General features: G+C 51.3%; 1 protein-coding gene across 3 annotated transcripts in view; it reads left to right on the top strand.

Moving 5' to 3' along the window:
* Nucleotides 1-2,494: 2,494 nt before the first annotated feature.
* Nucleotides 2,495-15,120, top strand: part of Slc29a4 (solute carrier family 29 member 4) — a 31,944-nt gene continuing 19,318 nt past the window's right edge. The window contains exon 1 of one of the 3 annotated variants that reach the window (XM_052754176.1): nucleotides 2,495-2,615. The gene's annotated coding sequence lies outside the window, so the exon portion shown is untranslated. Of the gene's footprint in view, nucleotides 2,616-11,896; nucleotides 12,096-12,203; nucleotides 12,431-15,120 lie in introns of those variants that run through there. The other 2 variants (XM_052754175.1, XM_052754177.1) reach the window with 2 other exon arrangements.

Genomic DNA, 15,120 nt, shown 5'->3' with positions numbered 1-15,120 from the left:
TTCCGCTTCCGGTGGCAGCGCTGTGTCTATTTGGTGGTCTGGACAGTGACAGAGTTGAGCAAAGTCAGCAATGGCCGGCCTTGCTGGAACTTGAAGCTTAGGTGTGCTGAGTGTAAGTGGGAGCCACAAAAGATTTCCGGGATCCAGCCGGGAGTGGCAGCGCACACCATTAATCCCAATACTCGGGAGCCAGAGGCAGGTGGATCTCTGTGAGTTCGAGGCCAGCCTGGTCTACAAAGTGAGTTCCAGGACAGCCCGGACTACACAGAGAAACCCTGTCTCCATAAACCAAAAAAAAAAAAAGGAATTCGGAGATTCTGGTAGCACGCTTTGCTTTGTTTGGGGAGAGATACCGCAAAGGGAGATGGAGATGTTCTAAAGTGGGGGGAGCGAGAAGGCCACAGTTGTCCAGGCAGCAGCCAAATGGACAAAGACCTGGGATATGTTTTTGGGACACTCATAAAGCATGAGGAGTCCCCCAATGTGGATGGTTAACAGTGGTATGTGGGTAACATTGGGCTGCTCAGTGAGAAAAGCCCTGGTTTTTACCACTGGTTAATTTATCTTTTTTAAAAATTACATTGTGTGTGTGTGTGTGTGTGTGTGTGTGTGTGTGTGTGTGTGTGTGTGTGTGTGTGTGTCTGTATGGGTGCATGTGTGCTACAGCACAAGTGTGGAAGTCAGAGCACAACTTGAAGTTGTTTCTTTCTTTCATGTGGGTCCCAGAGATTGAACTCAGTTTGTTAGGCTTGGCAGCAAGCTCCCTTACCCACTGAGCCATCTTGCCAGCACAAGTGCTGGTTAATTTCTACGGTGTAAATATCATACCATGGCTGACCGGAAGGTAACCGCATCATGTGGCATGGACTGTGGTGCTGAAAAGAGACCCGGTGTCTCTGCCCTGAAAGCGTGTAGAAATAACATTTCTATGCTGATAATAGTAAAATACTCAGTGATGAGTCAGAGTGTGGGTTACTCCCATGAGTTTATTCAGTTTAATTTTTAATTATGTTGGAGTTTTAACAGTCCTCTTGAAATTTTTACTGAAAAATGAAATCCAGAGATGGGGGTTACAGCTCTAGTTAGCATTCCTAAATAGAATTTGGCCAGGATAGGTATCCACATCCACCATAGGAAGCAGAATCCAGCCTCACCAAGAAGCTCTACCCACCCACTGGGCACAGGCCTCAGTCACTGGCACAGGCCTCATTCCCAGGCAAGTGCCCTCCTTACACAACAGTTTTACACCAAGTAACACAGTGCCCAGGACATCTGTTCATGCTACTGACCACCTAGGACTTATGCCCAACTTGGTGTTAGCTCTGGATCAGTAATTGTCACGTGTCAACTAATGTGACCCCATCACTACTGTGACGTGGCTCCTGTTGTCATCCTGATTTATAGGTGACACAGCCAATTCTAGGTGAGTCTAAAGCACTTGTCTTGGGTCACACAGCGAGGGCAGAACAAGTTCCACACTTGTCACCTTCTTTTTCTCTGGAGTGTGAGATAAAGGACAGGTTTGGAGGACTAGGGCCTCAAGGAGCCACACCCTTGGAGCTACAGCTCCAAAGGACTTGGTAGGGAGCTGAAGGTTCCAGGGAGAGGTAGGGCTTTCCTGTCTGTTTGTATGTATGCCTCTGTCTATCTGTCTCTCTGCCTCCCTTCTCTCTCTATGGTGCTAGGAATCAAACCTCTGGTCTTGTCCATGGTAGGAAAAAAAAAAAAGTCTACTGCTGACTGATCCACCTCAGACCTCCATTGGTTAATTCTAGGCAGGTGCTTACCACTGAGCCACACCCCAGCCCCTCACTGGGCATTCTAGACAGGCGCTCTATCTCTGAGCTACGTACCCCAACCCATGTGGATCTCAAAATACCTAATCCAATCTCCTTCATCCTGGACCCCCAGACACGGCGAGCATTTAGAGAGTCATCTGGAAAGTCACTGTCCTCGACAGATGTGTCTCCTGACAGAAGGGACTATCTCTCTCCATTTACCCTCCTACATCATAAATTTTTGGATTGGAAATGGTTCTCTCTATTTTCAGAGGAAACAATAAAGCTATTTTCAGCCTGGGAACAAATGAGGGCACTGGTCATAAAAGTCTAAAAGCTGGTCCTAGGTAGCCCAGGGTCCTGTCAAAGATGTCAGCGGCCTTCTCCACACTGGGGGCACTTGGCGTCACAGGGCAGGGTGTACCAAAAGGATGTAAGCACAGAGCAACAGGGAAGCAGGGGGAGTATCCTGGAGTCACAGAGCTGACAAGACCCTTGGTTTTTTTTATAGACTCAGAAACTGAGGCCCACAGAAGGGCAGTGCCCCGCCTTAGGACGCACAGCCTGTGGGTGCCAGGGCCTCGCAGTGCGAGGCTCTGCTGGGCACTGTGGCTGTAGTTACGGTGTTTTCTCAGCGCCTGGGAACAGATGGCCCCAGCTCCCACCCACGGAAGCCAAACATTTTCCCTGGCTCACTGGCTCAGCAGCCCGCTCTTGTAAATAGAGAGTAGAAGAGCTTTCCCAAGCGGCGTGTGCGTGGCTCACAGAGGAGAAGAGAGGTGTGTGCGTGGCTCACACCACGAGGAGAAGCCTTGGAGGGAGCACAGGTGGACTCAGGTAAGCGAGCCCCCGCCTGGGGGGTCCCAGACAAGGCCGGGAGCCCTGGACCAGCAGTGAGTCACGAGAGTGCAGCGCAGGCGAGGGAGGCTTGGAATCAGTCTTGCCTCAGCCACTCCCGTGGGGTCTGGCTGGTGCTCTCTGGCATCAGTTTTCTTGACTGAAATGGACACACTGTGAGTCTTCTAGGAAGTGGATGAGTCTGCAGAGAATCTGGTGCTCTTTCCTTTCTTCACCTGGGGGTTCATTTCAGGGCGTCTCACTTCACCCTCTTTTCCCCAAGCCTTTTTTCTGCTCATTCATCTTATTTCCTCCGCTGTGTGACCTTGGGTAAATGTCTTCCCCTCTCTGGGGCTCATCCCAGTGGCAAAGGGAAGACACAGGAGGCTTCCTGGAGGAGGAGTGATGCTGGAACTTAGAGATGAAGGAGCACAAAGCATGAAGATGAGAAGGCTCTCTCTGTGGGGCAGGGAGGCTTCTCCAGGAGGGGGAATCTTTGTGAATAACATGGACAAAAAGCCTACAGGATGGACACAGTGGGGGCATGCCTGGAATTCCAGCACTGAGGGGGAGGCAGGAGAATCAGAAATTCAAGAGCAGTCTGGGCTATGTACCAAGGGAGGAAGGGAAGAGGGAGGGAGGGAGGAGAAGGAAGAAAAAAGAGGAAAGGAGAGATAAAGGAAAAAAATCATAGGACAGGGGAGCTAGGCTTTGAAGGATAAGCTGGTGCAGAGCGGGGGTGGGGGGTGGGGTGGGTGGGGAATTGCCCACGGGTCCCTGAAAGCTGGAGTTCAAAGGAGTACCGGAAGACAGCTAGCGGGAAGAGATGTAGTCAGCACTCCTGGGGCAGCAACAAGGCTAGGTGTCCCCGAGGTGTTTCACCCCATCCCCTCCAAACCTGCCAGTCACACCACAGCAGCCGGTAATGAAGAGGTATTTCCAGCTAAAAAGCCCTTGGAGCCGGGCCAGGCAGCTCCCGGATCCCAAGCCAGCCTCCAGCAGCACCCGCAGTCCTCGCTCCCCAGTCCAGGTCCGGGAGGCTCAGTCCCATTAAATGCCTGACGCAAGGGGACCTAGCAGTCTGCGGGGTGGGGTTCGGGCAAGCATTGGAAGGACAGATTTTGGGGGCTGGGGAGAGATGGACATTTGTCCTGCTGCACTGTGCGACTTGGACAAGAAGCTGGACCGCCCTCTGTGATAGCTAGCCTCCCAATGGCAAGATGCAGATCCCAGCAAAGGATGCACTTGCCTGCACCCCCCACACACACACCACACACACCACACCACACCACACCACACACACACACACACACACCCGGCACCGGAGCCCCGCAGTGTGTGGCAGGCAGCACATCCTTGCCCTGCCAGGACAGTCCCTGCCTCTGTTGCTTCCTTCCTCTCTCTTTCCTTCCTTCATTCCTCCCTTTCTTTGTTTTATCTTAAAAACTCTTTTTCTTCCCATTTCTTTGTTTTATTTTTATTTCTTGTTGTCTTTATTTCTTTGCTCTTTTTGAGACAGGGCTAGCCCAGAACTCACTGTATATCCCAAACTGTACCCAAATTCCTGATTCTCCTGTCTCCACCTCCCCAGCTGCTGAAATTGCAAGGATGTCCTAACACACCCTGATAAATGTATACACAGTGCCGTGGGATTTCACAGTGTCCTTACAGCCTGTGACACAAGTGCTTCAAAAACCAAATCTGGATGAATTTCATGGGAAAACTGATTTTTTTAAAAAAAAATTTTATGTACATGTGTGTTTTGGCTGCATGTATGTTTGTACATGCATGTGCCTGGTGCCCTTGAATGCCCTGGGACTTGAGTTACAGCTGGTTGTGAGCTACCTACCATGTGGATGCTGGGAATCGAATCTTGGTCCTCTGGAAAGAATAGCCAGTGTTCTAACCACTGTGCTCTCTATCCAGCCCTAGAAAAACTGATTTTTAATGCCCTATCCCCTCTGCCCCAGTGTTGGTAATAAACCTGGAGCTTATGTAAATTAGGCAAGCATTATGCCTTTATTATTTTTTGCTGGGCTGGGGAATGAACCCACAGCCTCTTGCACACTAAGTAAACCCTTTGCCTTTGAGCCACATCTCCAGCCCCTCCCTTGGGGATTCTAGGTGGGCACTTTACTGCTGAGCTACCTGAAGCTCTGGTTTCTGCCCAGGAGGCCTTAGGAATCTGTCCATGGTGCTGGAGTGTAGGACAAGCCACCAGTTGATCCTCAGGTCCCAGCCAGCAGCTTGGGCAGGTCCTTAGGCGAATCTGCAGGGGACACTCTGTCCGAGGTCAGGTTTTGATGCCTTGAACTTGGTCCACCCAAAAGGATCCCAGAAATCCCAAGTTTTTGGGTTACTGTGAGGATAAGTGTAGTTAATGTGTCACAGGGATGTGTCACTGTAACTGATTATAACACCCACCCTCCCCCAAGTGGAGCCCTGGCTTCCTCTTCTACCAGCTGTCATCCATGAAAGGGCTCCCTGGGCACCACGGTCCCTGAACAAGAGCAGGTGTCAATATGAAGGCCACACCCACACTGGGTCGCTGTGACCATGGCAATGGCCCTCCCTCTCTCCCTCCCCATGTCCTGAGCAGGCCTCCTACACAGGCTTCTGGCTGCTTGTGAGTTGATGGGAAAAATACTAATGGCTTTAAGCTAATAAGTTGGGAATAAATTAGGTTTATGTCCGCAGAAAACAGATGGCAAAGGACAGACCTGAAAGAGCTCTGAGGGGTGATAGGGGATACCCTTGGACTCTTTCTCTCTTTTTAACTTTTAAAATTTGCATTTACTTGTTGTGGGGAGGGCACATTTGTGGAGGTCAAAAGACAACTTGCGGGTACAGCATCCTCACCCCCACATCTGCCCTTGCTCTCTCTCTCTCCTCTTTTCTTCTTTCCTTTCTTCCTTCATTTTTTTCTTTTGACAGTTTCAACATTTAGCCAAGGTTAACTTTGAACTTGCAATCTTCCTGCCTCAGCCCCTGAAGTGCAGGGATGACAGGCATGAGCCTTTGAAAGGTATTAAACGTAAGTTGGGCCAGAGGCTGGCTGTGGAACGGGGAGGTGGGGGGACGGCTGAGAAAAGAAACAGAACAGGCAGTGAGCACCCATTGCAACTCGTTTCGCTTTCGTTTATGTTCGAAGTTTTCATAATAAAATATTAGCTGAGGGAGTGGTGAGATGGCTCAGGGGTAAAGGCTTGCCGGCAAGCCTGGTGCCCCCAGCTCAATCCCAGAACCCACAGAATGGAAGGAGAAATTAAAAAGGAAAGAAGAAAGGAGGGAGCGATGGAGAACCTGTGTGTGTGTGTGTGTGTGTGTGTGTGTTGTAACCCAGGCTGACTCTTTCTAGCCATGGGCCACGGCCTTTAACTTCTGAACAGCCTGCCTACACCTCCTAAGTGCTGGGGTTATAGGTGTGCACTCTTTTGTGTGTCATTTGCATGTGTGTCATATGTACATGTGAGTGCAGGTGTGTGCACATGTGTGTGGAGGCCGTAGGAGGGCATCATGTGTCCTGCTCTATCTATCACTCTCTATCTTACTCCCTTGAGACAGAGTCTTGCACTTAGCCAAAAGCTAGGCTGGTAGCCAGCAAGCCCTAGCCATCCCCTGTCTCCATCACCACCTCCACGGGGCTGGGGTTACAGGAGTGCTTGGCTTTTAACATGGGTGCTTGGGATCCAAATTCAGATCTTCATGCTTGGACAGCAAGTGCTCATATCTACTGAGTCATTTCTCCAAACACCTGTTTGTTTGTTTGTTTGTTTGTTTGTTTTGCTTTGTTGATGGGTCTCAGGCAGCCCAAGCTGGTCTCAAACTCCCTATGTAACCAAGGATGACCTTGAACTCTTCATCCTCCTGCCTCCGACTCTGGGGTGCCAGAAAGACAAGCGCACACCACCAGGCAGGACCAACACTTTTGCTGCACATTTTGCTTACAATGTGCAAGACACGTGTTCCCAGGACACAGAGCACTGCCTCCACTTCCCCCCACAGCTCTCTCCAGCCCCACCTACCCGCTCAGAGGGTAGCTAACATCTGATTCCCTTAGAGTCCTCTAGTCTGTTCTAGGAATTCACAGAAATGGGGCCACACGATGTGTTCCCTTGTGTCTGTCTGTTAGGTCCAGTAATGCATCCGAGGCGGGCACAGGTGCAGGGCACGAGGAATTCTTAACTTTACATTCTGAGTGGGCACCGTGTGTGGGCGTGCTGCAGGCTTTGATCCATCTCCCATTCGTAACACATGGCCTGTCTCCAGTTTACTACTATGAATAAAATGTACAGTTGTCCCTTGGTATCTGCAAGGGATTCTATATAAAACCCTTCTGGTACCAGAACCCAAGGTGGCTTGTTGAATCATGCTGTGTTTTGCATAGAACCTGTGTGTTTCTTATTTTATTTTATTTTTTGAGTAGAAGACGAAGGTCTCATATAGCTCAGGCTGGCCTCATAGCTGCTATGTAGCCGAAGATGACTTTAGCCCTCTGTTCCTCCTGCTTTTACCTCCCAAATGTTAGAACTGCAGGTGCACCCCATCGTGCCCCATTTGGTGAAGCTCCAGGGATTGAACTCATGGCCTCACACACGCTAAGCAACTATTCAACAAACTTAATTACATCGCCAGCCATATTACATTTAATCAAAGTTTTTTTTCTTTTCTTTTTAGCAACTAAGTAGATAATCGTATGATTTTTGCCTCTTCCCGTAGGTCAGTGATGAATTACTGGGAGTGTGGCTCAGTGGTAGAACACTTGCTTAGCACATGTGAAGCCATGAGTCCTATCTTCAGTGCGTGTATGCACATGCACGTGCGCGCGCACGCACACACACACACACACACACACACACACACACACACACACACACACCCCTAAAAACAGAAAGAAAATCTTGTGGCTGGCAAGATGGCTCAGCGGTTAAGAGCACTTGTTGTTGCAGAGGACCCTGAATTCCACCCTCGACACCCATATAGTGAGTCACAGCTGTAATTCCAGTTTCAGGGGGCCTGGACCTGACACCTTCTTCTGGCCTCCTCGGGCAGTAGGTACACACTGATGTGCATATACATATGCAGATGAAACACAAGGATAAGATTTTTAAAAAGTAAACAACATTCTGTCATTTGCAGTGTAGCATATTCCTATTTTCTGAAATTCCCTTAATTCTTGTAGCTATGTTTAGACTTTTTTTTTTCTACTATTCAAAGATGAAATGGCTCTTATTTTCTTGGGGTAATCTTCATTGGGTTGAAGAATCTCTCTCTCTCTCTCTTTCTCCTTTTGCTTTTACATAACATTGGGGTTCCATCACCTTTAAAACTCTCATAGGATTATTATTATTATTATTATTATTATTATTATTATTATTATTATTATTATTATTATTTGAAGCCATTGATGCCCAGTGTGTGAGAGTAGAGAAACAAGAATTCTTTATGATACTCCTGTCTCTACTCCAGGCCTTGTTCTACATAAGTTGCTTGCTTTTGGGGTTTGTGTGTGTGTGTGTGTGTGTGTGTGTGTGTGTGTGTGTGTGTGTGTGTGTGTGTGTGTGTTGCAGAACCATCTTGTTGACCCCAGCGTGTTTGTTGAGACAGTCTCTCACTGAACCTGGAGCTAGATGATTTGGCTGGAGTGGCTGGAGAAAGAGCCCCAGGGACTCTCTTGTCTGTGCCTCCCCAGCGCTGGGATTGCAGGCACACGTCAACATTTTTTATGTGGTCTCCGGGGACTTTAACTCTGGTCCTCATGCTTGCACAGCAAGTACTTTGCAGACTTTGCCTCTCCCCAGCCCCCTTTCTCTTCTCTTGGCAGATTTCTGCTCATTTATCATTTCCCAGAAAGCCATTTTACCCGACTCCTCTGGTTTTTCTATACCGAGAGAGTGGAAGTTATCTTTTGGATTCCATCCCACTTCCTATTTCTGTGTCGCTTAACACTCTCACACTACTGGCTTCCCATGTTATTCTAAATCCTTTCTAACAATCTACATATCTCGGGGACTTAAGAGTTCTCTGTAGGGTTCACGCATGATTCCACTGATTTTCTTGGGTTTTTCAATACAGCATTCACATTGTTTCCTGCTGGGAGGCACATGACGTCTGCACCTTCTTCAGCTACGTGGCCACCCGCAGTGCTTGCTATTGCCACCAGCATCTTAGGATGCAAAGCCTTTCTATATTTAGAACTAATTCCTTGCATTAGATTTTCTGGACCAAAGGGTAGGCATGGTTTTTAGGCCAATGTACTTTCCAGAAGAGTTATTCCAATTGACACTTGAACCAGCAAGGGAACTATTTATTTACTTATTTAATTTGTACTACTGGGGATGGTACTTAGACCCTTATGCTAAGCAGGTGCTCTACCACTTAGCCACACCCCAGCCCCTCACTGGGGGATTCTAGCCAGGTGCTCTACCACTGAGCCACACCCCAGCCCCTCACTGGGGGATTCTAGGCAGGAGCTCTACCACTGAGCCACGCCCTAGCCCCTCACTGGGGGATTCTAGACAGGTGCTCTACCACTGAGCCATACCCCAGCCCCTCACTGAGGGATTCTAGGCAGGTGCTCTACACTGAGCCACACTCCAGCCCCTCACTGAAGGATTCTAGGCAGATGCTCTACCATGGAGCCGCACCCCAGCCCCTCACTGGGGGATTCTAGGCAGGTGCTCTACCACTGAGTCAAACACTCAGCCCTCTTCTTACCTTTCATTTTAAGACAGATTCCCACTAAGTTGCTTAGGTTGGCTTCCAGCTCACTCTACAACCAGGCTAGCCTTAACTTTTGATCCTCCTGATTCATTCTCTCAGGAAGACAAGGATGTCAAAGTCTGGATCTGTTCTCCTCCCCTCCAATGACAAAATGTCTCCCCAAGCTCCAACTGCTTCCTGGCCTTGTCTGATTTCAGTTCCTGACCCCACCTCCCCTCATTTTTCCTCCCTCTCTCTTGCCCTCCCCTCTTCACTTCTCCTCCTTCTCTCCCTCCTCAGTTCCATATATATTGTCTTTATGGAGTAGGGGTAAGGGCAAGGTTTCTGTAGCTCAGGCTGGCCTGGGATTCATGGTAATCTTGTGTCAGCCTCAGCCTCCCAAGTGCTGGGACGCACCACACCCAGCTCCTCCCCTCCTAACTTGAGAGTAATCAACTCTCTCATCCTCTGCATTGTGTTCTTGCTATTTCTCTTGCCTAAAACACCCTGGCCACAAACCTCCCCAACACATTACCCTAGGGCCCTTTCCATCAGTCACTCAAATACCTCAACTCAAATGCCATTTTCCCAGAGTGCTCTTTGCTAGCCACCTAGACAGCTGCTCGTCTCCTTCCCCAGAGTCATGTGCTGCATCACTCCATCACTCTGTCTTGTTTCATCTTGGGGATTTGATGGAACATGATACCTGTCACTAGCCCTTCTTTTTGTGGAGAGAACACTGCTTGAAAGTTTCCCATACCCAGGACAATAGGAGTGGCTTCCTGTACTCCAGGATGCCTTCGCAAAGTTTTAATTGGGGAATAGGGTGGGGTAGGACTTCATGTAGCCCAGGCTGGCCCTTGAACCTCTGGTCCTCCTGTCACCACCTCCCAAGTGGGGGGATAACAGACATGTGCCATAGTTGAGCTGTATCCATACTGCCGAAGCTTTGGACCGTGTGAAGCCTTGGGGTCTTTCATACTGAGATTATTATAATTCACCAGAACCTCCAACAGGCCATGGGGACACATGCTGTCCTTGAGTGTACATATGACACTCCATTGAGCCAGGTCTGGTGATGCACTCCTGACATCCCAGCACAAGGATCCTGAGTTCCAGGCCAACCTGGACTACATACAGAAGGAAAGGCTATCAAACAAACAACAACAACAAAACACTCCCAAGAACTCTTTGAGGGAGGCTGGCAAGATGACAAGAAAGACCCCAGCCACGGGCCAAACCAAACAGACTTCCAGAATGAAGTGGGGATGCAGGCAAGGGGAGAGCATCCAGCAAGGGCATCTCTCTTTGCCTTGGTCCTGACAGCCCCCAGTCCCTACAGACAGGTCACAGGGTGTAAAGACTTAGGACACTGTTCCCACTAATTCCTGGCCTCATCTTTACTGGCCCCCAGAGGGCACATGGCCAGGGCCAGGGTCAGAACAGACCCTTTTGCAGCAATCAGAGCAGGCCCCAGGTCTACATCACAAATAGCAAGCTTAAGCTCCAGGAGACTAAGCCCAGGCACGAAGGTTGGAGGGGTTGGGCAGTGAAGAAGGCCAGCTAGGACACTAAGCCCACCTTTTGTGCTAGGCTGTCAGATATGGGGGTGTAGAGAAGGAAGCCAGGCAGAGCCAAGTGGGGTGTGAGTGGGTAGAGGACAGCACTTCCACTGAAAGCTGTGGTACAGGATAATGATGGGCCCATGCTCTGTGTGTGTGTGTGTGTGTGTGTGTGTGTGTGTGTGTGTGTGTGTGTGTGTGTGTGCTGGTGGGGGACAGCCCATCATGGGAGGGGAAGGGAGGCGGGGCAGAGAGGCAGAGCACGTGCGAAGGCTGTGGGAGGGGTCACGAGGGGCGGGGCGTATGGGAAGTGATGGAGCAGAGCTAGCAGGTAGGGGGGACAGGTCATATATAAAGCCTGAAGGTGAGACCAGGTAGGTGTGACAAAGTGGGCCCAGAGAAGGGAGTGGAACCTGTGTGAATGACGAGGGTGGGACTAGGCAAATGAAGTAGGAAGGTGGAGCCAGGCAGGAATCAAGGGAGTGGGGGAGGACAAAGGGTGTGGGAAAAAAATAGGGGCGGAGCTAGGTAGGCAGGCAGAGGTGGAAGGCAGGGATAGGGGACGGGATCTGGGTTGGGGCCGGCCAAGGGCACAGAAGGAACAAGGGTGAAGACAGCCAAGGGAAGTGGGAGCGTTAAGTATGAGCAGTTTAGAGGCGGAGCTAGGGGCGGGGCCATGTAGAGTGGGTGGAGCATGGTTAAAGAAAATGGGGCGGGGAATATAGGAAGGACAGGGTAGGGCTAGGGGCGGAGTGAATAGAAGGTAAAGTGGGGGTTAGGGGCAGATTCATATTGGGTGGAGCGCGGGCTTGGAGACAGGGAGGTGTGTCTGGGTAGCGGCAGGCTCCTCTGGAGGTGGGACTTGGGCGGAGTCATGTGGAGTAGGAGAAGTGTGATGGGGCGGGGTCACAAGGATGGGGCGGGGCGTCTGGTGGTGGGAAGCATTGCTGGAGGCGGGACTTGGGCGGAGCCATATGGTGGGCGGAGCTGTGGGGGCGGGGCCATGTGGACGGGCGGGGCGCGGGCTGGGCTTGCTCGCTGCAGCTGCTGTGCCCCCCCCCCCAGCACGCGCTCCCGGACCCGGGCCCGTGGACCGGGACACCCAGGAGGACGCCCGCCGCGCCCGGCCCAAGCCTCCACGAGCGGGGCGCAGCGCGCAGGGTCCGGGCGCGGGCGGCTGGCAGCCACCGAGGATCCCAGCCTGGGGCCGGCCGAGGTGAGTGTCGCCAAGGAGGTGGCGGGGAGACGCCGGCAGGGACCTGTCGGAGCCTTTGTCTGCGGCGCGCAGCCCCAGTCGCGCCGCCTCTCCTCCCGCCCTCCCAGGAGCCGGATCTCTGCCGCACTCCTTGTCCTGGGAAGAGGGGTTCTCTCGCCCAGTGCCAGACCCCCTGCATCTCAGCTGGGAGCGCAGGACGCAAGCTCTAGAAGGGGACAAACGCAAGTGGCCTTGGCCAAGCCGGGTCGTGGCACTACCTCCTCTTTTGGTCACACCCCAGGGGTCCTTGCACCTGAAGTTCCTTCCGGACCCACCTCCTTTCATCTATCCTTTCGGTACAGCCAGTCTAGTTCTAGTTCTTGGGAAAGGTTAGGGCAGAGGTGGGGCCTGGGCACTGGGTCACGACCTCCGAGTTGCACCAGAGGTCTCCCCTTTGCTGGGGGCCGTGTGGGCCCGGGGTCCAACTTTGGTTCTGCTGGGGCTGCCTGCGGAAGAAACATCAGGATCTGCCAGTATCGGGACTGTGCAGAAACCTAAAACATGAAGGGAGATCGGCCCAAGCTGCCCCTCAGCCCTGAGGACATCCCAGGCCTTGATCAGTCTGGCACTGATGTTACATTCATCTGTCCCCTGGCTCTCAAAGAGGAGATTCTCCCAAGGGACTCAAAACCCACAACCCTACAGCGAGGAGTGGAGTCTTAGGATGCGCAGGGAGACTCCATAAATGATGTCAGGGCACGGGACAGGGGCATCCAAGGGCATTTAGTAAGGAGGAGTTGTGGTTGGAGCCAGAAGTTCAAGGCCTGATGAGGTTGAGCAGGTTGGCTTTTCAAGTGAAATTTAGTTTCCCTGCCCCTTCTGCTGGCTTCAGGTGTGGGGCAAGCAGCTTGGGAGACAATCCCTACAGCAACTGGGAGGGGCCGGTGGTGGTCAGCCAGGTCAGGGTCCTGTTGGAGCTATCTGGCTGTGGGTTTGACTTCTCCTCCTTGGTCATCTCTTCTGCAGACTGGCGCTGTGTGCCTAGTTTGACAGAACTGCTGAGAGCTAGGAGCCCTCTTTGGCCCACTCGGTGCTAAGGGGCAGCTTGGATCAGCATTAAAACACCAAGTGTGAGCAGCTAAGCTTTTCCTACCCACCACCCAGTCCCTCTCTGTGAAGTACTCTGTCACTCTCCAGGCGGGTGAACTGGTGCCAAGGATGGTCTGAAGGCTAAAGAAATGACCTGTGTCATCTCCGATGCCTTTGTGACAAGCACGAAGGGGTCCCGAGTCAGGCATGTAGAGAAAAGCTTCCTTTCCCATGTCTATCTGTATGCCCTTAAAATTTAATTGAAGTGAATATACGAGGGAAGATCCGAGACCCTGGATGTTCAATGTGGGGGGCTGGGAGAAGAGAGCGATGAAAGCCGTGGGGACAGTGTGGGTGGCAGCTGCCCGCCACGCTGACTGAGCCAGAGCAAGCAGCCTGGCAGGATGCCGAACACATCCGCCTTCCCGGATGGTGTGGCCTCAGCCAGGCAGAAACCTCTCACGCTGGTCCGGCTTGTCTGGAAGACTGCATCATAGGAGCCCCTACTGAACATGAGCCAGGCTTTTTGGATCCTGGGTGTCCTCCAGGACTGAGCCTCTATACCTAGTGGGTCCATGGACACTGTGAATAGTATCTCAACAGTAGCCCCTTACCCAGCCCCTCCTGTTTAGTGAGGGAGGGTTGGTGGGCTGGAGTCCGATTGGGTAACTTTAAGCCTTTCACCAACCCACCTCTTTGGAGATCAGACAAGTGTATGCAAGTGACAAACAAGACCAGGATTGTACCCAACTCCACTGTCATTCAAGCCCAGGCCAGCTATGCCCTAAGCCTTTCTAAGTCTCTCCCAATTCCAGATGCTGTTACTAGGACCAGAGTGGCTGGAGAGGGGCGCCTTAGGAAAGTCTTGAGCCTGGAGGGGAGGTTCACCTGGCTTCCCATCTCCCAGAAGAAGTTCCCAGCCTCTTGTTCATGAGTACTAGTCACCTCTGGGTCAGCCACAAATATGGGAAGTTCCTTGGTCCCCAGAACTTAAGTATGCTTTGGGTTCCAAGGCCCCAAGGAGACCCCAGTCTTGATCCCTTGACCCTAACACAACTCTGTTGAGAGAGAATGGAGAAAAGATATATTCAGGAAGAGGATTTGGTAACTGGTGGGAAGAACCAACCTTGGACTCTGGGAAAGAGGTAAACTGAGGCAGAAGAGCTGCAGAAATGACCTGGCAAAGAAATGAAAACAGATGGCTATGGCACAAGGCATGCTGGTGTCACAGGTACAGAAATACTTGATGTAGTTCCAAAAGGCGGGGTCCCTTAGGGATGGGGGCCTCGGCTTCTTCCATGGCCTCTCTCATGTGTGCTTGCTGAGAAAGAGAAGCTGTCTATGTCCATGATCTGACCAGCACTGCGATGTTCCCATCTCTGTGTATGTCTCATGCTCTAGAAAGAGTATGGATCTTTTTGTTTTCAGATCAAATTTTCAACAGTGTTTTAAAATTCACCTGAGAAAAGCTAGACACTCCATGTACACAAGGTTACCTAGGTATCGGGGCTTTTCCCAGCCATGGGTTCCCTTTTCTCCAAAGATAAGGACAGGACTGCAGATCTGAACTGAAACAAGAAACAATGAGGCAAGAAAGAGTGCAGTGGGTGTGGCTCAGTGGTAGATCACCCGCTTGAAACCTCCCAGTGAGGGGCTGGGGTCCTGGCGCAGCTGCAGAGTACCTGCCTAGAATCTCCTGGGGGAGCTGTAGCTATGGTTCAGTGTCCCAGAAAGACATTATCACACAAACCTGGGTTGGATTCTGGACTCTCCTACTTTCTGCCCACGAGAGCAGAGTGAGTATTGTTACCCTGCATCGCTCCCTTCTGTCGGCTAGCTGAGGAACGGGTAGCAGCACCTTCCTCTCAGAGGGAAAGGATGAGTGAGACATTGCAGCTCTCGCTGGTGAACAGTCTCTGTAATGTCACCCGTTGTTTCTGATTGCTCACTGGGTCCT

This window comes from Peromyscus californicus, unplaced genomic scaffold (genome assembly GCF_007827085.1).
Source record: "Peromyscus californicus insignis strain IS unplaced genomic scaffold, ASM782708v3 Scaffold_2__1_contigs__length_46816999, whole genome shotgun sequence".
NCBI classification, from domain to species: Eukaryota; Metazoa; Chordata; class Mammalia; order Rodentia; family Cricetidae; genus Peromyscus; species Peromyscus californicus.
This window is presented reverse-complemented; position numbering and strand designations above follow the sequence as displayed.